The 21,806-nt window shown below is 41.3% G+C and overlaps 1 protein-coding gene across 4 annotated transcripts in view; it reads left to right on the top strand.

Moving 5' to 3' along the window:
* Nucleotides 1–21,806, top strand: part of LOC121826443 (disks large homolog 5-like) — a 63,197-nt gene that overhangs the window by 3,747 nt on the left and 37,644 nt on the right. Inside the window, exons 3-6 of one of the 4 annotated variants that reach the window (XR_013042157.1) lie at nucleotides 904–1,084; nucleotides 1,923–2,038; nucleotides 3,423–4,008; nucleotides 7,513–7,673. The gene's annotated coding sequence lies outside the window, so the exon portion shown is untranslated. Of the gene's footprint in view, nucleotides 1–903; nucleotides 1,085–1,922; nucleotides 2,039–3,422; nucleotides 4,009–5,975; nucleotides 6,182–7,512; nucleotides 7,674–21,806 lie in introns of those variants that run through there. The other 3 variants (XR_013042158.1, XR_013042159.1, XR_013042156.1) reach the window with 3 other exon arrangements.

The raw sequence follows: 21,806 nt of genomic DNA, 5'->3' as shown, positions 1-21,806 counted from the left end.
TTTTCTGCTTCTTAGCCAGTAGCATTAAAGTAGATTTGGACTATGCCTCTTTACTCAGTTTTGCTAAGGGTTAGAGAAACTGTTAGCTCCTACAGCACCATATTGTCATACTCAGTAGCCTCTGGATCAGTGATTATCAACATTCCTAATGCTGTGCCACTTTAATACATTGCTTCATTGTTTTGATGACCTCAAACCATAAAATTATTTTGTAGGAACTTCATAACTGTAATTTTGCTACTGCTATGAATTTTAATCTAAATGTCTTCATAGGACATCTAATATGTGTTCCTTGTGAAAGGTTCCTTAGATTCCAAAGGGTTCACACACACATATGAGAACCTCTGGTTAGGTAGAAGAGCAATTGGCCTCACGAGAGGGTTGTCAGGATCTATGCACCCTTTCGGTCTCCCACTTCCTCAAGTGAATTTCACATTACCTGCTGGTGTTTCTTCATGACAGGTGATTAGGACAAGTGGGGTACTCTTCTTGTTTTTTTTTTTTTTTTTTTTTTTTTGGTTTTTCGAGACAGGGTTTCTCTGTGTAGCTTTGCGCCTTTCCTGGAGCTCACTTGGTAGCCCAGGCTGGCCTCGAACTCACAGAGATCCGCCTGGCTCTGCCTCCGGAGTGCTGGGATTAAAGGCGTGCGCCACCACCGCCCGGCCTCTTCTTGTTTTTGGAAGTGCATGGCTTTCTGTTATTTTAGGGGGGGTTCATAAATAGTTTGATTCTTGCAGGAAATAGCTGTTCTCTGCTTTTGTCTTGAGCGGCACTCTCATTACTGTTGAAGGTGCTTGTTTACATCTTCCTGTGAACCTGGGATAAGGTTGGGTTGCTGAGACATGGACTCAGGGGTGACCAGTGGAGGCTGGCAAAGTCTTACTATTTGGAGTGTGTTTCCAGTGATCTGCAGAGCCGGCTCCTGATGGAGCAGGCTCAGTTGAAAAAGAAGTTAGACATGCTGAAGCAAGAGAAGGAGAACTTACTGGAAGACTGGGTCCTGCTGAAGTACCACTTGGGTGATTTGCAAGTGCTCAGTAAGGATCAAGAGGAGACCAGTGACCTCTAGAACCAGAAACAGCAGGTAGGACAGGCAGCTGGGTCACAGTTAGGTCAGCACCATTTACTTATGTAACCTTAGCAAGTCCTCCCATCCAGACACCTGTGCTCTATCTCATCACTTTCCTCCTCCATCCACCCATCCATCCACCAACTTCATGATATAAAATTGTTCATTATGTGTCTGTGCATTAGTATTTCTGGGAAGTGAGTCTCCTCTGAGAATCTTGGTCATTGGCATGCAATCCATGATACTCTTCTTGAACTGGTAGTCAAAGGGGAGAAACAGATCAATCACTCATCACACAGCTACATGTCATTATGATGGGAGGATTGCTGTACACAGACTTGAGTTCAAGAGTAAAAAATTCTCTAACCACCTCCACACACACTGACTAAGCAGAGTATGCTCCCCTAGGCCATTTTAGTTCCCAGGGATGGAAAGCCGAGTTTGGGGACTTTTCCTAAAGGCTGGTGTGCTTATTCTAAAGAGAACTGTCCTCTATCACTTTGTTTTTTTCGTCTCACTCTTTTCTCTATCTCTCTCTGTGGTGAGTGTGTGTGTGTGTGTGTGTGTGTGTGTGTGTGTGTGTGTGTGTGTGTGTAAAATAGAGGCACATTTGAGTGCAGTGCATATTTCATGTGGATGACATCTGGAGGAGACCACTGGGTTTCTCTCTTTGTCAGTCTCTGTCTTATGAACTTGAAACAGGCTTTCTCATGTTCCTATGAAATTAAAATTTGGTGAGACTGACTTAATAGCAAGCTCTTGGGATCCTCTGTGTGTGCTTGCACTTGTGTGAGAATGTATTGTCTATACTATACTCAACCCTCCACTAAGGACACAATCTTGTAATGAACAGGAGCAGCAAAGAATGGAAGAGAGACTCCAGAGCTTGCTGAAGCAGAGGGAGCTGGTCACACAGCACAAAAACCTGGCATTAAAGCTGCAGCATCATTTGACTGTCTCCCAGATGAGGTAGGAACACAGGCTGAAGTTGGGGTATAGAGCCAACTGGGTCCCCTGTACCAGAGCTCTCTGTCCTTCTTGGGCTTTTGCTTATCAGTAAGACTCCTTGCTCCAAGCAGGGGTAGACCAACACAGAACTCAGAGTATTATGCTGGTCCTATCAACAAGAACTTCTGTCCAGCAAACAATATGTTTGATACTCCCTGGGTCTGTACTCGTGTCCCATCCCTCCCTTCTGATTTCTCTGGTATGTTCTCAGCAGGCTATCCTTGAACTCAAAGAGCTCTGCCTGCTTATGCCTTCAAAGTGATGGGATTTAAAGTTATGTCTCACCATATCTGAAATTACATGTTTATTCAGGAATAACACCTGTAGGGATGAGATTCACATCATTGTCACTATTTGATGTCACCCTGGCTATCTTCATTGTCTGAGCATTTCCCATGTAATGTGTACTGGGGATATAATAAGTTTAGTCATTGGCAGGATGAACTCAGGCAGATGTCTCTGCTGAGAATTGTTCAGAACCTTCGCAGAATGTTGTGGAACAGACTTCTCAGGGAGTACCAGAATATAGTTTCCCAGCTGTAGGCCTAAGGATAACACAGCTGGTTTTGTTTATTCCCAGAGTTCATAAAGTGGCAATGTTCTCAGACACATGAATCAAGAAATGCTGCTCTAGCATGACGGGCTCTATTTTGCAGGAGAGCTGATTTTTCCACATGACCTTATTCAGTGTCTAGTTTGCAAAGTTGTATTAAGTCTCTATATAAAAATGAGGTGGTCAATGAAAAACTCATCATGAACATTCTGTGAATATCCACTATGTTGTTATGTATGAATTTAATATGCTATTTCTTTTGTTTAAATGATGTCCCTAGACTGTAGGAAAAAGGCCTGTTCTCATAGAGCACAGAACATACATTACTCATATAAACATCTGATACTTATGGGCAGAAAAGAATTCAAGGTCCAGCTATTCTGTGACACTTATCTCTTAGAGATCCAAACAATGACTGCTGCCAAAGTTCAGTGTTGACTGTTCAGCACAACTGAGTTTCTGTGATGTCAGATTGGCAGGTCACATGGCAGACCCCACCAGGACTCTGCCCTAACTGCCTTCCTCATCCAGGTCAGAAAAACTCCTACATGAGCTGGAACAGTCCACAGCTCAGGATGAGAGCCTCCTGCCTACAGAGATGCTGCTACAGCAGGAGCACTAAGTGTCATCAGCAAGTGAGCCACCATGACATCCCTTCTCCAGCAACATGGCATTTGTGGGGTGGAGTTCTTCCTTGATTCTGGTTTCCTATGTGTGAATAGGCCCTGAATTTATCTAACCAGTGACCCTGCAAAGCTGTTTTAGATCTGATTGCCTTTTCTTCTCTGACAGCATCCTTTACAAGAACTGAGGAGGTTGAAGGAAGCCATACTCAACCAGAAAGCCTGACATTCTCCACTCTACAGTCAAGGCCTCCTCAGAACAAGACATGTACTTCTAGCTGTAGAATCACAAAGAGGAAAATATCAACCACCTTGCAAGTGGTCCATCCATAATCTAATTCATGTGTCTCTCTAGTTATGGAGTAAGGAAACCATCAGGAAGACGCTTGAGATAAAAAAAAAAAACACCAAGAATTATGCAGAAAAAGCTGACATTTACCAGCAAGTATTCCCAGTGAGGGCCACAACAACGTAGAGAGAGAATATGTTTCAATTCACAGTTGCTCTGAAAGTTTATTGTTATGAACTTTTGTTAGCCGACTGAGTCCCCAGCTCTTCATATGTGGATGGAGATATGTCAGTGGAAACTGTGTTGATGTCCTGCTGCTACCCAGACAGACCACACAAAGGGAGTATCATATTCTCACTCCTGTCCTGTGCTGGAGCTACTCAATTTCATGCGCATGTGATGGTGAAGAGAATTGTTCTGAGAGATGTTTTAGGAAGGATGACACCATGAGCTTTTATGTCTTTTGGTAAGAGATGCTCCCTGTGTCATTTTTTGCTCTTGAATGGGCACACAGACACATGTTGGCAGACAGAATCATATAGTGGCCAACATGGCATAAAATCACCTTTGGCAAGGGCTTAACTTAAAAGCCCCAGAGTGGCATGACTGCACTTGTCTTGAAGAGACCATGATGCCAGTTATGGTTGTCTTCTAACTTGTGTCCAAATCCAACCACAGGGTATAGGATAGTGCCAATAAATCTGCAAGAAGAGAATGCTTCTTAGTGTAAATAGTTTTGTTTTGCTGTTGTGTTTGTTTCAATTCAGGTTTTGATATTCTTTGTTTTGTTTGGTGTTTGATACTTTTTGGTTCTTTTGTTCTTTCTTTGATTTTATATTTGGCAAAGGGTATATACTGGATATGCTAAATGCCCCTTTAAAGCCCCTATTGAGTCGAATTTCTGTAATTTCATAAATAAAAAAGCAATTTCCAACTCTTCATTCTTAAAGTAGCTTTAGTAGTCAGATGTGTATTACACTCCTGTAACCTTAGAACTCAACAGGCAGAGATGGATCTCTGCAAGTTCCAAGAGGTTTAGGCAGGGTTGCAAACAGGGATGGTGTCTTGGGTGTGAATCACATGGCCTACAACATGAACATCCACTTCATGATGGAAAAAGATCCATATTCAACATATGACTCTACATGATTAGCTATTCCAAAAAAAGCAGAGACTAGATACACACATGTTCATGTTCATGTTCATGACATGATAATTCATATCATATTTTTTGAAATATACCTGTGTTTTCTAATGCATCTCAAGAAATGAGAACATTTCTTATAGGAGTATAAAAAATGAGGAAACTCATAGTTATCTGCCTCTTAGAGGCAGTGTATTAGGAGAGAGACTGTCCCCTTCCTGGCAGCTCTGAGTGCCCTGAGCTGTCGGTGAGGAAAGGGTGGTGAATCTGATGACTAAGTTTTGTCCTGCATGACTTTTCCATCAATGTGAAGATCTGAAGCATCCAGAAAGTACTTGGACACCCCACACACTGCCTGTGTGCCTGTGGATAGTACCAGTTTTCCTCTGGCTCTGACAAAAGAGGACTGAAGACTCCGAAGCCAAGTCACATCATGGGCAACAGTGAATAATCCCAATGAGACTGTCTTGTGGGTCACCTTGTGCAGGGAGACAGAGGAAACCAGGTGACCTCTGAGACACCCACTACCTATAGAGAGTTGGTAGAACTGATAGCCACTGTAGCTGAAGTTTTCCTGTGTCTCGGCCTGCTGGCAGTCAGGACAAATCTCTCCCACTCATGTCCTCCAAGTAAACATACAAAGACATATTACTTATAAACTGTATGGTTGTGGCAGGCTTTCTGTTATCTGTTCTTATATCTTATATTAACCCATTTCTATAAATCTATACCTTGCCACGTGGCTCTTGACTTACCGGTATCTTAACATCTTCTCATCCTGGTATCTGGCAGCGTCTGTCTGCCTCAGCCTTCAACTTCCCAGAATTTGCCTCTCTGCTTGTCTTGCCTATCATACTTCCTGCCTGGTTACTGGCCAATCAGCATTTTATTTATCAATCAATCATATTAATATATTCACAGCACAGAGAACATCCCACAGCAAACCACAGAGGGCCACTTGTCTGGGCTTTTAGATCCTGCTAGGGCAGTCTCTCATCTTCCAGTCACTTTCTAAACATCCTTCTTATTGATTAGAGATCTTAAGGAAGGGAAGAGCCATTCCCTGGGCTGTTTTTGAAAAGTTAGTCTTCAACTCCCTACACATAAGTAATGAAAAGGTTCTAATGAGGCAGAGAGAGCTCTCTGGCTTTGTAAGGAAGAGGTACTGAATGACATCCCCTGTGTCTCTGAGAATAATCCTAGAAAGGACAACTACTGGCTAATTGGGGAAGAGCTCAGTAGCACATAGGTTAGGACTGTTGGCAGTGACCCTAATGGTAACTTCCCTGAACATTCTATTGTACCCTGGAGAGCCCTGAGCAGCCTCTTGATGTCACCACTGTTGAGGCAACATCAACTGCCACTTAGGGCATTTGTACAGTGCCTCTGGGATTCACAAAGACATTTTGGTGAGACTGAGAAAGCTACTTGGGAAAGAGAATGGACATCCTGGAGAAGAGAGAGAAGCAGAAGGAAGCTGGTTATCTGTCTCAGGGTAAACATCAAGAACTAAATATTCCAGGGGAAGGTGCAGTCAGTTTTGTGCAGGGGATGGGGAGCTCCGTGGAGGAGGTAGGCCTTGAGCTGGGCCTTTCAAGAATGGGACTCAGCAGCTGGGAGACTCTGGGAAACAATGGGCCTATCCTGCTTCTCTGGGTTCCTAAATAGCAGACACAGAGAGGGATTTCTGAGGTCTGTTTGGCAGAGATCCAGGAATTATCAAGTCTGCAGTTACTGTGCTGGGGGAGCTCCTTAATTTCATTCAGAGTGGAAACAGGGCATCAAGAGGCACAGGATGATAGATGAGGGATCCCTGTCAGAATAAGGTGCTGCTGAAATTCAGCATCAGTGGATTCCTTTATGTTCCATGGATATCTGATGCTATTGACAGGTAGATTAACTCCCCTGGCATTCACCAAGCTCCCAGCCATTCAATTGCTCTTGGTCCTAGACACAGGTGGTCAAGGCTTGGTGGTGCTAAGCACTATGAACTCCAGGACTTAACTTACATCATATCAAATATGAGCTGGTGTTGTCCTCCAAACCAGAATTGCTGGACTAGCTTATGACTTCCAGAGCACATGGGATTGCAGTGGGTATGGAGGTACATATCTAGACATTGTTTTGGGGGACAGGGATATGACTTATGTGCCCCAGCTTGAGGATAGATGCCCTGTTCTTCCAGGACTCCACAGATTCCAAACATTCCCTCTTTCTCAGGCCTCTACTTGGGACTTAGTGTAAGTATTACAGCTTTAGGGGGAATGGCTTCCCCAACAGAAGTGTTACAGCTCAACCCCAGCAGGAAAGGTTTCCCCAGTGTAAACGTCACAGCTCTGTTCTGGTAGGGGGAGGTTTCCCAATGCAAGTGTTACAGCTCTACTCTGAAAGGTATCCTGGCAATCAGGAGACAAGAAATACCACAAAGTTACACCACACAACATGCCTCACACAATATATTTATTGGGAGAGAAAACCCCAAGAGGGTGGCTCCTCTGCTTCTGAGAGAAGCCACAAGTATTTGAGGAGAAGGCAGGCTATATATGGAGTTACTTGAGAGTGGGGAACTTTCCAGTTTGGCCTGGGGTTGGTGGGACTTTTGTGGACTGATCTTGGGGCAAGCTCAGAGATTGGTAGGATTCTTTTTCCTGACCCTGGTCATGGTCTTGGGAACAAGTCCGGGTCAGAAGGTTCTTTCCTTGCCCTGGTCTTAGGGTTTCATGGTTAAGTTCTTTCCATGGCCCTTTTACCCTACACTTAGCCTTATCTCTCCTGGCCCTGTGCCATCCAACTATACAATTACACTTTTGTTTTATCTTCCTCCAGGGACTACTGGAAAGGCATCATCCCAACTCTCCCCTAACTTAGCAGGATCTGGGGATGAACAAGGTGGAAAAACTGACCATTCAGCTACAGAAGAAGACCTGTTAGAGGAATGAACTACTTGGAATCCTAGACCATAATACAAACAATGATTTGAAAAGCAGGTACTTGTTATGCCTAATTCTCTGCTGACTGTCTTGAAACCACTGTGTCAAGTCCAAGATTTCTCAGAGAAAGGATGAACTCCATGGTGTCCTCATGCCCAAATTAATTTTCCAAAGTGCATCTGAGAGGCAGAACTTGATGCCTGGGTAGGGGTGAGATGGGGACACAGGCTGTTCTGCTTCATTCAAATGAAAAGCAGAGCCTGTGGCCTGAATCACAGTATAGAAGCAGTAGTGTGTGGTTGCTCATTATGTATTTCAAGATGTCTTGACAGGTGTTGGCGTGTGGGAAGTACAGGGAGCTGTAATTTGTGGTGAATCTTTAAACTTAACGAGCAGGTGATTGTGTGCTGATTGCTCTTGGTAGAGTATCTCATAGTAGGGATAGTGGTTGTTAGGATAATGAAGGGGGAATTATAGGAGTGATTGAAAAAGATAGGACACATCAGAGGGTAACATGGTCAAAGTCATACTTTGAATGCAGTGACAGTCAACAGTATTTGGATTGTGTGTTCTTAGACATAAGGGTGATAAGCACACAGCAGTTCTGTCCAGGTAAGTGTGCCTCACAGCTGATGAGTCAGTGAAGAAGAGGTTACCTGAGATGTCCTTGAAGACTGACAGGCCTGCAACAAGACAGTTTTCAGTAAGAATTTGTAATTTAGTTCTCAGGCTTGGGCAGTGGGTGAAGGGAGTAAGGAGCTTGTGTCGAGGCTTATTGCTTATGTGCAAGAATTTTGGTAGTCTGCTCATAATTCTAACTTTACACCATGGTGATCCAATAAGATACAGAGTGTTATTCCATTGTTTTGTATCTGTTGAAGTTGCCTTGTTACTGAGTATGTATTCAGTTTTAGAGAAGATTCCATGAGGTGCTGAGAAGGTTTATTCTTTAGTGTATGGGTGACATGTTCTATAGATGTCTGTTAAGTCCATTTGAGTCATAACAACTGTTAGTTCCCTTCTTCTCTGTGTAGTTTCTGTCTGGCAGACCTGTCTATTGGTGATAATGGGGTGTTAAAGTCTCCCACTATCAGTGTGTGGGGTTTGATATGTGATAGAAGCTTTAGTAATGTTTCTTTTACAAATATTGTTGCCCTTGTATTTGGGGCATAAATGTTCAGAATTGAGACTTCATCTTGATGGATTTTTCCTGTGATGAATATGAAATGTCCTTCTTTATCTGTTTTGATTAATTTTAGTTTAAAATCTATTTTGTTAGAGATTAAAATAGCAAAACCACCTTGTTTCTAAGGTCCGTATGATTGGAAAAATTTTTCCCAACCCTTTAGTCTGAGGTAATATCTGTCTTTGAAGTTTAGGTGTGCTTCTTGTATGTAGCAGAAGGAGGGATCCTGTTTTTACAACTACTCTGTTAGCCTGTGTCTTTTTATATGTGAATGATATGAAGAGATATTAATGACCAGTGATTGTTTTTCCTGACATTTTTGGTTTTGGTGGTGGTTGTGTATATGTGTTTCCCTTCTTTGAGTTTTGCAGGTATGAGATTATCTACTGCCTGTGTTTCCGTGGATGCAGCCTACTTCCTTGAGTTGGATTTTACCTTCTAGTACTTTCCGTAGGGCTTGATTTGTGGAAAGGTATTATTTAAATCTGATTTTTTCATGGAATGTATTGTTTTTTCCATCTATAGTGACTGAAATTTTTTCTTGGTATAGTAGTCTGGGCTAGCATCCATGGTCTCTTAGTGTCTGCAAAATGTCTGTCCAGAACCTTCTGGCTTTCAGGGTCTCCATTGAGATAGTGGATGTAATTGATAGGTCTGCCTTTATGTGTTACTTGGTCCTTTTCCTTTGAAGCTCTTAATATTCTTTCTTTATTCTGTATATTTGGTGTTTTGATTATTAGTTGTGAGGGGACCTTTTTTGGTTCAGTCTATTTGGTGTTCTGTAAGCTTCTTGTATCTTCATAGGCATGTCCTTCTTTATGTAGGGAATATTTTCTATAATTTTGTTGGATATATTTTCTGTTCCTTTGAACTGAAATTCTTCTTCTTTTATCCCTAATATTCTTAGGTTTGGTCTTCTCATGGTATCCCAGATTCTGTGGATGTTTTATGTTCAGAATTTATTGGATTTGACATTTTCTTGACCAATGAATCTATGTCCTCTATCATATCTTCAATGCCTGAAATTCTTTATTCCATCTCTTGTATTGTTTGTTATGCTTGCAGCTGTATTTCCTGTTCATTTACCCAGATTTTCAATTTCCAGAATTTCCTTGCTTTGTGTTCACTTTGTTGCCTGTATTTCAATTTTCAAGTCTTGAACCACTTCCTTCACTTATTTGATTGTTTTTTTTTTCTTGGCTTTCTTTAAGGAATTTATTCATTTATTTTCCTTTTTTTGTTGTTTTTTTTTTTTTACTCCATTTATTTAAGAGAACTTTTCATTTCCTCTTTAAGGGCACAGATGCTGGGAGAATGTCAAAACAACAAGCTGAGGTTATTCAGGAAGAGGCAAGCCTTATATACCCTCCACCCTTCCCTGGGGAGGGGCCCTGAAGAATATGCACCTGCTGGTGTGACATAGTTGCCTCTCATTCGTCCAGGTCATCTCCAGATCATGTTTCAGCTGCTGTTGCTAAGGCCCTTAGGCAGACTCAGATTGGCTCTCAGTATCTTTTTTTTACTGGTTTGGGCCAGCTGGCCCTCAAGCCTGTTAGGGATGAGTCATCCCACCCTGCTCTTCTTCCAGTTGTTGAGGGTGGTGCTTGTGCTCTAGGTGTTGCTGACTTTGAGGGGGATGATTGGCCAGGGATAGGATGGTGGACTCAGTGGGCTTTGGTGTGAGTGGGTCTTGGAGGTTACAGGGTCCAATGCGTGGCATCTGTGGTGGCGAAGCTTGGCTGCAGGACTCTTCCTTGCTGGCCCACTGCTGGGGTAAGATGGGAGTGGGGCATGGGATGTGTCCCAGGGCCTAAGGCAGTTCACCTGGGAGACCAGTCACTCACCTCTTCCTCCAAAAGGTGCAGGTTCGGCTGGTGCTGCTAGGGGCTGCTGATTTTGCAGGTGATGGTTGGCCAGGGAGAGGATTGAACTCACAGGAATTGCACCAGGATAAACACCTCTCTCCTTAGGCCAGTGGTTCTCAGTCTTTTTAACACTGTAGCCTTTATACAGTTCCTCATGTCATGGTGACCCCTCCCCAACTATAAAATTATTTCATTGCTACCTCATAACTGTAATTTTGATGTTGTTATGAATTGTAATGAAAATATCTGATATACAGGATGCCTGACACTTGACCCATGTGAAAGTGTCCTTGCACCCCCCAAAGGTGTCATGGCCCACAAATTGAGAACCTCTCCCTTAAGATGACTTTCTGGATTTGCATAACAGTTTTATAAAATAGGATAAAATATTGTAGACAGAAGTCAAATCAGGTAATTTACTACAGTATTTACTACAGCATATCATTTTACCTCTTAAGTCTTTATAGAGAAGCTTAAATAATAGTTAACATCAAGTTTATACACAGTAGTAGCATCTGCTATCGGAAAGCTAATGTACACTTAGCTACCTGGTGTAATTCATATAAAAGATGATGTAGAGTTAAGCATTTGTTATGAGTACAGATCAAGGTCATCTTTTAACTTTAATTGAAAATGTCAGGTCAGTGAGATCAGAGTCAGTCAGTTACCTAAGCAAAATACATCCATGACAAAAACAGACTCAGATGGCAAACATAGCTTACAGCTTTCTATAAACAAGCCCAGTTCCCTATAGTACTCATTCCCAAACTATTATCAAATATCTATTCTTGAGTAGTCATGAAACTATTAAAAACAGTTTCAAATATTAGAGGAAGCACTTGCTCACCTTAGTGAAGAGACTTTCATGGCTTAGGGGCAATAATGTGACAAGAGGCAGAATAATGGATTCAAGTTATATTGTGTGGCAAATGGCACTAAATATTTACTTAAGATCTTCCTTACTCATCTAGACAAAGGTTGAATGTCAGTACCACCCTTTCAGTTCACAAAGCATTTGGACTACCAACTTCTTAACAATCTCCTGTAAGTCCTGTTTGAAGCAGTGTGGCCTCCTTTTGGATGCTGATTCTGATTTTAGTCAAGGATGAATCAATCCATTGTTGTGTATACTAATTTCCACATATACAATTTTACATCACATTACTGACATAATACTAATTTCATTAGATAGACAACACAGATTGTTTATACTTTGCCTTGTCTTGGTTACTATATGCATATGCTGTGCCTAAAGCTAACAATATTAATATTATGATACTATTATCACTTTTATCCCTGAGAACCAAAAATTCAAAATTCAAAGCCCTGGCTTTGAACCCCAAGTGTCAATGTGAACACAAAGTGATTTTATCTTCTTTATATATAGAAAAATCTCAAATGTAATAGCATTGTAAGACTTTAAAATGTTCATGTCCAAATGTCAGATATCAATTATGTCCATTATAAGTTTAAATATTTGAGTAATTTTATTGTTCGTCTTGTGAATTTTGAGTAAGTTCACCAACTGCAATTACAGGGACTTCTCATAAAACAGCACAGCATCCAGCCTGAATGTACCCGTGTTATATGGACTTGAGTTATACCAGCAGTATGATCCCTATCCCCATTCAGCTGCCAGTGCTCAGGATATACAATAGACATGTTAGACTTCATAGGTAGAGCATGCAGTCACAAAACCTAAACCACGAGGAACTACATACCAAATAGTCAGAGCTCCTCCACACCGCAGAAAACTGTCAAGGACAAAGGAGACAGAAAGGAAATGTGTGGGTTCTGAGTATTATAACAACAAAAACAGTAAACTTCAAGAACAAGAAAGTGACTCGGGATTTAGAGTTTGATGACAATAAAGACAGTTATGTGTGGTGATATATTATGTACCCTAATAAAATTTGCCTGAAGTTCAGAGAACAGAACAAGCCACTAGATTAAAAAGCAAGGCCAGGCAGTGGTGACACATACCTTTAATCCTAGCACTCGGGAGGCAGAGATCCTTCGGGATCTCTGTGAGTTCAAAGTCACCCTGGACTACATGAGATTGATTCAGTCTATGAGAGAAACAGCCAGACAGTACTAGCACACACCTTTAATGCCAATACTTGGGAATCACACACCTTTAATCCCAGCGCTAGAAAGGAAGTAATATGGCTGGGCAGAGAAAGGTATATAAGGCATGAGGAGACAGGAACTAGCCTTTTTCAGCTAGAGGCTTTTCAGATGGAGAGACTTTCAAGCTGAGGACTCAAAGGCTTTCAGTCAGAGGATTCTTGGAGATAGGATCTCGCCTGCCATTTGGCCTGAGGATTCAGTAGCAGATTTGTGCAAAGATATTAGGTGACTATAAGCCTCAGCAAATTGGTTGCTACTGATTCAAGAAAGAACATTGCCATTAGATGGGGCACCTGAGGGGCTTCTGAGGGACCAGAAAGTTCTCTGTTAAATCTGCCTGTTGACCCAGGTGGTGGTGGTGCACGCCTTTAATCCCAGCACTCGGAAGGCAGAAGCTTGCAGATCTCTGTGAGTTCGAGGCCAGCCTGGTCTCCAAAGCGAGATCCAGGAAAGGCGCAAAGCTACACAGAGAAACCCTGTCTCGAAAAAACAAAAATAAAAATAAATAAATAAATAAATAAATAAATAAATAAATAAATAAATAAATCTGCCTGTTGATTGTGAGACATCCATTTATCATGAGTCACTTAATACTGCATTTGTTTTGGGTGTTTTACGAGTTTGCTTTTAAAATACAGCAAGGCCTGGGGTTGGGGGATACGGCTTAATTGAGAAAGAAACTGTACAAGTCTGATGAGTTCAACATCAGCATTCACTTAAAAAGTCAGAACAGTGGCACACACCTGTGATTACATACCTCTCAGAGGTATGTAGGGCAGAGATTGGAAATTGCCTGGAAGCTGGAAGGGCAGCTGGACTAGAGTACCCAGTACATCCCAGAAACAAGAGAGACCTGCCTCAACACAGTACAAGGGGAGATCCAAATCCTGAACGATGTCCTCTGACATGCACAGTGTCCTAGTCAGGGTTCTGTTGTTACAATGAAGAACCATGATTAAAGCAAATTCAGGAAGAAAGCGTTTATCTGACTTACACTTCCACATCACTATTCCTCACTGAAGGAATTCAGGACCAGAACTCAAACAGAACAGGATCCTGGAGGCTGGAGCTGATGCAGAGCCCATGGATGGTGCTGCTTACTGGCTCACTCACCACAGCTTGTTAACCCTACTTTCTTTCTTTTTTTTTTTTAGCTGAGGCTCGAACCCAGCACCTTGTGCTTGTAGGCAAGCGCTCTACCACTGAGCTAAATCCCCAACCTCACTCTACTTTCTTAAACAGCCCAGGACCAACAGACCAGGGGTGACCCCACTCACAATGGTCTGGGTCCTCCCATGTTAATCAATACTTAGGAAAATGCTCTACAGGCATTCCTACATCCTGATCATATCGAAAAATTTTAGAAATATGGCTTCCTCCTCTTCGAACCCTAGCTTTTGTCAGGTTGTCATAAAATTGGACCTCACAATATATAAGCTGTGGAATGTGAGTGCCCACCTTCACACACACACACACACACACACACACACACACACACACACACACACAGACATACAGTGTTCTAATTTGCTTTTCTAAATCTTGAATTGGAAAATGTGAATAATAAATCACCCACTTCCGTAGAACTTAATAATCTGAGATAACTGTTCTATTGTGGGCCAAAGGATACTAATTTAAAGTGGAAAAAGAAGGAAAATTCGGAGATAATTTTAAAGAGGGAAAATTCGGGAAGCATACCATATTAGAGAAACATATCATATCTGACTAACAAAATACCGTAATAGAGTTACATAAGCAGTGGGTATGGTTGTCAGAGTAGATATTGCAACAGATTGCAGTGTCCAGAAACTTTGAACAGTGGAGAAAAAAAGGATACAAGCTGGCAGGAGAAGGATGGACCGTCAGAGCATGTCCTGAGAATATGGCAAGTTCTAGATAGATTTCTATTGTTATAATAAAAGTAAAAAAAAATCCAATTTAAAAAAGTGATGAGTTTTTTCACCTCACAGGTTACCGTCTATCATCAAGGAAAACTAAGGCAAGATCTCAAGACAGGGGCTTGAAACCAGAGGAGCACTGCTCACTAGTCACCTCAGCTAATGTTTCTCTATGGCCCAGGCTCACTTGCCTAAGGATGACACTACCTACAGAGGGCTGAGCTCTCCTCCATCAATTAGCAATCAAGAACATGCCCAAGAAGCATGCCTGCAAGCCAGTCTTTTGGTGTCAATTCCTCAACTATGTCTCAAGTAGACAGCCGAGAATAGCCATAACAGCAAGCCAGAAAGCAGAAAATATAAACTTCAGCTTATAGCAAAGAAAATTGACCCTTCATGAATAGGATTCTATGTCCAAAGTGAAATTTCAATTGTAGGAAGAGTAATGTAATACAATTTATGGAGAAAAAACAAAGCAATGTTTAAAATAATGAGCGAAAATATGCCCAATCCAGAAAGGAAAAGTTGGTAAATTTGACTATTGAAGCCCCTTCTGGAGGCTGCAGGGTGGATATGGGGAGGGGCTGTTGGCTGACAGCACCTTTGAGCATCCTTCCAGTGTTTTGGTGGAGGAGTTCCCATCAGAAACCCTACTCCTTACTACAGAGACCAGGACCCAAATACAAGCTTGAGTCACCAACTGCATGCCAGAGCTTATGTTCTAGAGAAATGGAGGAGTCCAATCTGCTTGAAGATTTGGGCAAGAGGCATCCCATTTTAGAAGCCCTGGATGTTGCGGTCTTCTAAAGCAACAACAGGCACATTGTAGAAAGCCAGTATTCTTCGTGGCACACACTGCAGTGCCCATGCTCATCATGGTAGTGTCAATGGTGAGCTCTGGAATATGATTGGGCTCTGGAGTATGATTTATTACCTGTTACTTCTGTCTTCAAATCCTGCCTCTTTGACCCTCAATAAACGTCAAATCATAATAAACCATTTTTACTTTGAAAACAATCGATGATTTCTACCTGTTGTATACAATGAAGACCCCACATAGTTTTCCCTGGGCCCTGCTGTTTAAGAGAGTTTTTGGCTTTTTTTTCTTTTTTGTCTTCCTTTCCTGTTCAGGATACATAGAGTGAGCAAGAAGGGGTCTGGAAGACTTAAAGTCCATATCTTGGCCTGAGGAACCCCACTCTTTCTGACTGGTCCAGTGTGTTTGCTGTGAGAGGCCTTTACCCGTTCTCTTTAAAGAGATGCATTTGTCCCTCTTGGACCCTTTTCCAACATAGTCATTAACAGACACATCATACCTATTGCAATGTCTATTCTCCAATTGTATAGAAAGACCAGAGACTTGTAACTGGGTTTCTAGCTCATCCCCTACTACCCAAGAAACCAGAGACAGGTATTTTTTTCCTATTTCAGCCATCCATGGCCATAATGAGGCCAATAAAAGTCATCATAACCATGAGATCTATAGCTGACTCAAATGTACCTTTTGATTATTGTCACTCCTTCCTTTCACTCACTAAGGGAGCCATTTGCTCATGAATATTAGTGGAGAGGGGAATACTACTGTGATGGCTAATCTTAGTTGTCAACATGAATACATCTGATATTAACTAAAACCAAAACATACAGGGCACACCTATGGGAGATTTCTGCTTAATTTGAAGTAGGAAGATCTGCTTCCAGTCTGAATCTTTGAGGTAGGAAGTCACACTTTTAATTCAGATCTTAAACCCAGATGTAGTCTGGACCACTCCTGCTGGAAGCCTGCTGGAAGACATGGAGGAAGTACACTTTTACTCTTTCTCTGCTTGCTCTCTCCTTGTTAGCACATCTTATTAGCATTAGAGCTCTAATTCTATAAGATTCCAGCATATATTGCATACCAGTAGAGATATCCAGTCTGTGGACTAAGCATCTACTGGATTATTGGACTTTCCTTCATAGCCAGCCATCATTGTATTGGCTAAACCACAGCCTGAACGTCATTCTAAAAGACTCTGCTTTCTAGATATAGAAATATTGAGTTTATAACTTCTGTTACTCTAGAGAGCCCTGAATAATACAGCAGACATGAAGAGAAGACATTCTAGAGTAGTTTATGTCTCAGCTAAGTCACAAATTCTGAGTGGCCACCTTCGCTTAACCATTCTTCGGGTGATGCTTTGGTGTCAGCCTTCTTGGATTCCATAACATCTCAGTAATGACAGTAAAATAGCAAATGTCCCAAATTTCTCAAATGCAATGCAGAGTAATATAATAAAATGAGTGTATCAGATGGAAAGATTCTAGGGTAAATGAGAAATAGAAAGCTTTAAAAATAGAAAGGCTTAGCTATTGTGGTCCATGACAATGCACCCCCTACCCACATGAAGATCAGAGGACAATTTCTCAGAGGTTTGTTCTCTCCTTCAATCATGTGAGTCCTGGGGAAGAAACTCAGACCTGCAGGCCTAGCAGCAGTTACCTTTGCCCACTGAACCATCTCTCCTGCTGATCACATCATCCATGGAATTGATGGGGTTTGTATCTATATTGATGTTGTGTGTGTATATATGCCTTTTATTCATAAAGAGTAGATTATTTTTATGCTGATTGACAGCACCAGTCTGGGACCCCACAGGATTACTTCCTCCACACATTAACTCTCTTATGCACTGTCAGTCTCAGAAGGCAGATCCGGTCCAGGGGAGCTTCACAAAAATAAAGCACTATCTGGAAGAAACCCTTCCTCAGTACACAATGAGATCAGCTGTGGTTAAACAGCACCATCAACCATCCCTCTCCTTTCCTAGCCTTGTACAGACATGCTCCTCATGACAGGAATGCTCTTGCTGCAGGCTCCATCCACTCTGGCAAGTATGAAGCTTACTCCCAACACTTACCTGGTGCATCAATAGGCACACTTAAACACACCTCGACTGCCTGGAGTGTCTTCTCAATTCTGCATGTCATCAGATGGCCCTAATCTGCATTGTCATCCAGGATGAGGTATGAGAGACCTGCTCTAAGCCTGGCAATAAGTGATGCTGGAGCAGGATCTTGAACCCACCAACACCTTGCATGAATGCCTGGTGTCCTAAGACAATTACAATGCTTACAAAATATGCTTGTCCCTACTGGTCTCCTGAAATTTCTCTCCTTGCTTGCGGGTGATTCAGTCAAACTAATACAGCATACATAACTAAAAGGACAAAAGTCAAGTCCAGGGTCTGGAGAGAAGGCTCCACCGTTTTGAGTAGTTTCTCTCCCAAAGAATAAACAGAACAGATAAAAAGCCTCTTTAACTCCAGGTTCATTTGGAATCTGATGCCTTCTTCTGGCCACTTGTGGACTTACATGCACATGGTGTATAGCCCTGCAGCAGGAAAAACACCCATAGATATAAATAAAAGAAATAAATTTTCATAAGGTTCTCTGACATTTTAGCTGAAATTTGGCAGTCCAAGAAGTGCACCAACGGCTCCAAAGTACCCCTCATGTTCTAGAAACAATGCACCCAGGAGGAATTGATCCAGAGACTGTATTCATTATTTGTCACTGCGAACCAAAGGATAAAAGAGTAACACTATTTGTGTTGATTTTAAATGTCAGAACAGTGAGCTCATGAGTTTGCTGCCTGGAAAGACCTCTGTAATGGGAAGTATTCCTCATTTCCTCATTGATTGTCCCCTGTGTGTATATATAGCCAGTGTTCTATCTTATATGCAATGCAGCCTCTTGATTGTTGAACTTTCCTCAAAAAAATGATTTTCTATTTATTTGATGTAGCCAGCATGTAGTACTGTATATTCAAACACAAATCTTCAAATCTCAGAAATGTTTGCTTATGCAAAATAATTAATACTAAATGTTTGTTGAGTCTGTTTTATGTATGTTTGGTTACTAGTGAAGAGGAAGTAACATACTTTGTATCATAATTTATTGTACTGGCAATCAAAGATGATCATTTTCAGCCAGGCGGTGGTGGCGCACGCCTTTAATCCCAGCACTCGGGAGGCAGAGCCAGGCGGATCTCTGTGAGTTCAAGGCCAGCCTGGGCTACCAAGTGAGCTCCAGGAAAGGCGCAAAGCTACGCAGAGAAACCCTGTCTCGAAAAACCAAAAAAAAAAAAAAAAAGATGATCATTTTCTGTGACTTTAGAAATGTTAAGGCAATATTAAGTATTAACTATGGTAGTAGTTTTATAACATATCCTCTTCAACATTATGAACACAGAATGACCTCTCCCCATAAGGAAAGTTTTCTCTCAGTTGATGAGTTGAAATACTGTATTTAAACATGAACCTGACTTTTTCTTTTGAATCCCTGAAATTTTTTGCACTTATCTGGTGGTGTTAAGTTTTCTTTATTTCATGCATCAATCAGTATATGTGTTAAGATGTTTACTGTTTTAAAATGGGGGCATAATCACATGCTTTGGAATCTGCCTAAGTCCTCAGACTATTCAGATGGAATTTGGTTAGACTGAGTGACATTCTGTTCTTTCCCAACTATGTTTATCTCAGACCCAAACATACACATTTCTCCCTTCTCATTAAGACAACTATGAAAGCTGATTTTTATTCTGCTATAAACAGCAAAGGGCAGAATCCGATGTTGTCTAAAAGGGTATTTTGAAACTGTGTGACTCTGAGGTAGTATTGCTGAGTTACAAGTGGATCAGTATTTATGTTTTTTGGTCATAAAAGCATAGCAGATCCAAAATTTGTCTTTGCTTCTGCCTTGGAATTTATTCTTGTTTTTGAATTCCTGAATTTATAATGTTAAATCTCTCAGATTTTACATTTGCAGTAACATTTTAGAGGCCAGTAGTGTGTCATAAAGTTCAATCTGTAAGGGAAATGGACCTGTATTAATTACTAATATTTCTGGAAATAACCTTAAAGAGGTTAGAGATTGTCTACACTTCAAATAGTATTTCAGTGTGGTTTCTGAGACCCTAGTGTTCTGTAGTGAGAAGTTTCCACCAGACTGTCAGGAGGTACTTGATAAGACAGATCTCCGTGTAGTTTTCAGATTTTATGTGCAGGTATTTAAAATTCAGTTCTTTTCACCTAAAGATATGAACATACAAATAGTATTTGGGGAGTGTTTGAAGATAGCATTTGCCCAGTAGACTGCTTGGAACTTTGAAATTAGCCCACTCAGACATTGAAGTCTACCATGATGTCTTTGTTGTCAGTGTTGCCGGAGCAGTGGCCAGTTCCAGCTAGAATGCCACTGCTTCCTTTATTATAAAGGTTTGGACTCAAGGGTTTATGCAGATAATAAAATAATTAAATGATAGAAACTGCAGATTTTCTACCTGTGGAAATTCTATACATCAGCAACTATAGGTTTAGAGCCGTCTTTAAGAAGAGGCTGAATAGTGTTCATATTCACTTGATCACTATGCTTTGGGTAATGTGGAACTAACATTTTGTCATTTGGAACTGAGATTGCCTACTAAGATCCATGTAACATGAACCAAGGAGCTCATCTATTTACCTTTTTCCAAGTGTAATCTATAATTATGAATTAATAAGAACACAGAATCATGATTGATAAAGGCTGCCAAGATTCTAATCTGCTTTACATTGCTCTTGAGAAATTCCCTGTAAGCATACTATAATAAATAGGTTTGATTCTAATATCAATCAGCCTAATTGATGGTCTGTGTTTTGGTATTGGGGGTTTTGTTGGTTGGTTGGTTGGTTGGTTTTTTGTTGTTGTTGTTTGGTTTGGTTTTGTTTTTGTTTTTGTCTTTTGGGGTTTTTTTGGGGGGCGGGGGTGTTCGAGACAGATTTCTCTGTGTAACTAACAGTCCTGGCTGTCCTGGAACTCTCACTACATAAACCAGGCTGGCCTCGAACTCAGATATGCTGCCTGCCTCTGCCTCCTGGAGTACTGGGATTTGTGCACCACTACCACCCGGCTAAAGTCTGTGTTCTTAAACAGTGCCATTTAATAGAACTAAAATGTAAACCATGTATAACTGTATATTTTCTAGTAATCACATTAAAAACTAATAAGAAATAGAAGAAAAAATAAATCTTTTTTTAAAAAAATGCACAAATTCCTAGATAAAGCCAAAAGCACCGAAAACAAAAACAAAAACAAAAAAAAAAACAAAACAAAACAAAAAACTGTCCCAACATGCCTTGGAATTCATTCTGTCTGAAGTCTTCCTATCACTGATGCTATATTCCAAGGAAACCATGTCCAGATATCTCTGGGTTTCCTAATTTCTTTTTTTATTTTAAACATTTTATTATTCACTGATAGTTTCACATCTTGCATCCTAATCTATCTCTACCCCTTATCCATTCCTTAACACATTAGCTCTGCCTTTGAAACTTCCCCCAAAACAAAACAAAATTTAAAAGAAAAACTGAAAATCCAAAATTAAAAACAAACGAACAAAAGTATTGGCAAGGAATTTTAGTGTGACCCAATGAGTCACAGAGTATACACTTTAGTCCATACATCTTTTTTTATAAGTATTGCAGGCTTCTCTGGCTTCTCTACACTATAGATGATGGACCTTCACTTGTGCTCTTCTTGGATATCCTATTGATGCCATGTGTCACAGAGATCCAGAAGCTTTGCCTATTCAAAATTGGGCCCTTTACATGCTCCAGCAGTCCATGGATAAAGACGATGTTAGGGTTGGATAATTCATAGCCATGGTTCTGGCTGGGCGTACCTGGGATAGTCAGGCTGCCAGCTTTCCTTCATCTTCTCCACCCCAGCAAGCTCTCCAACACTGCCCCACCTAGCTCACCCAATGCAATGGGCAGAATGAAGACAGGACAATTGTCCTGTTCTCATGCACTCAAATCTGAATTACCCACACTCAGAGTAAAGGCACAGCTCTAGTGTTTTGCAGAGGTAATATACCAGGCTCACAAACCCAATTGTTGCAATTGGTGAGAGGCTGACCTACCTCTTCTGTTCTCATGCCCCAGAATCCCACTCTCCCACCAGCTACAGGTGGCATTTGCTCAGGTGAGGCAGGCATCTTTCCCTTACCCTTGCCAACACAAGGAAGAAGTAGGTAGACTATGCTCTTCTGCTCTCACAAACTCAGAGCCAGCTCACTGACACCACAACC

The sequence above is a fragment of the Peromyscus maniculatus genome, chromosome 9 (assembly GCF_049852395.1).
Source record: "Peromyscus maniculatus bairdii isolate BWxNUB_F1_BW_parent chromosome 9, HU_Pman_BW_mat_3.1, whole genome shotgun sequence".
In the NCBI taxonomy this organism is placed as follows: domain Eukaryota; kingdom Metazoa; phylum Chordata; class Mammalia; order Rodentia; family Cricetidae; genus Peromyscus; species Peromyscus maniculatus.
This window is presented reverse-complemented; position numbering and strand designations above follow the sequence as displayed.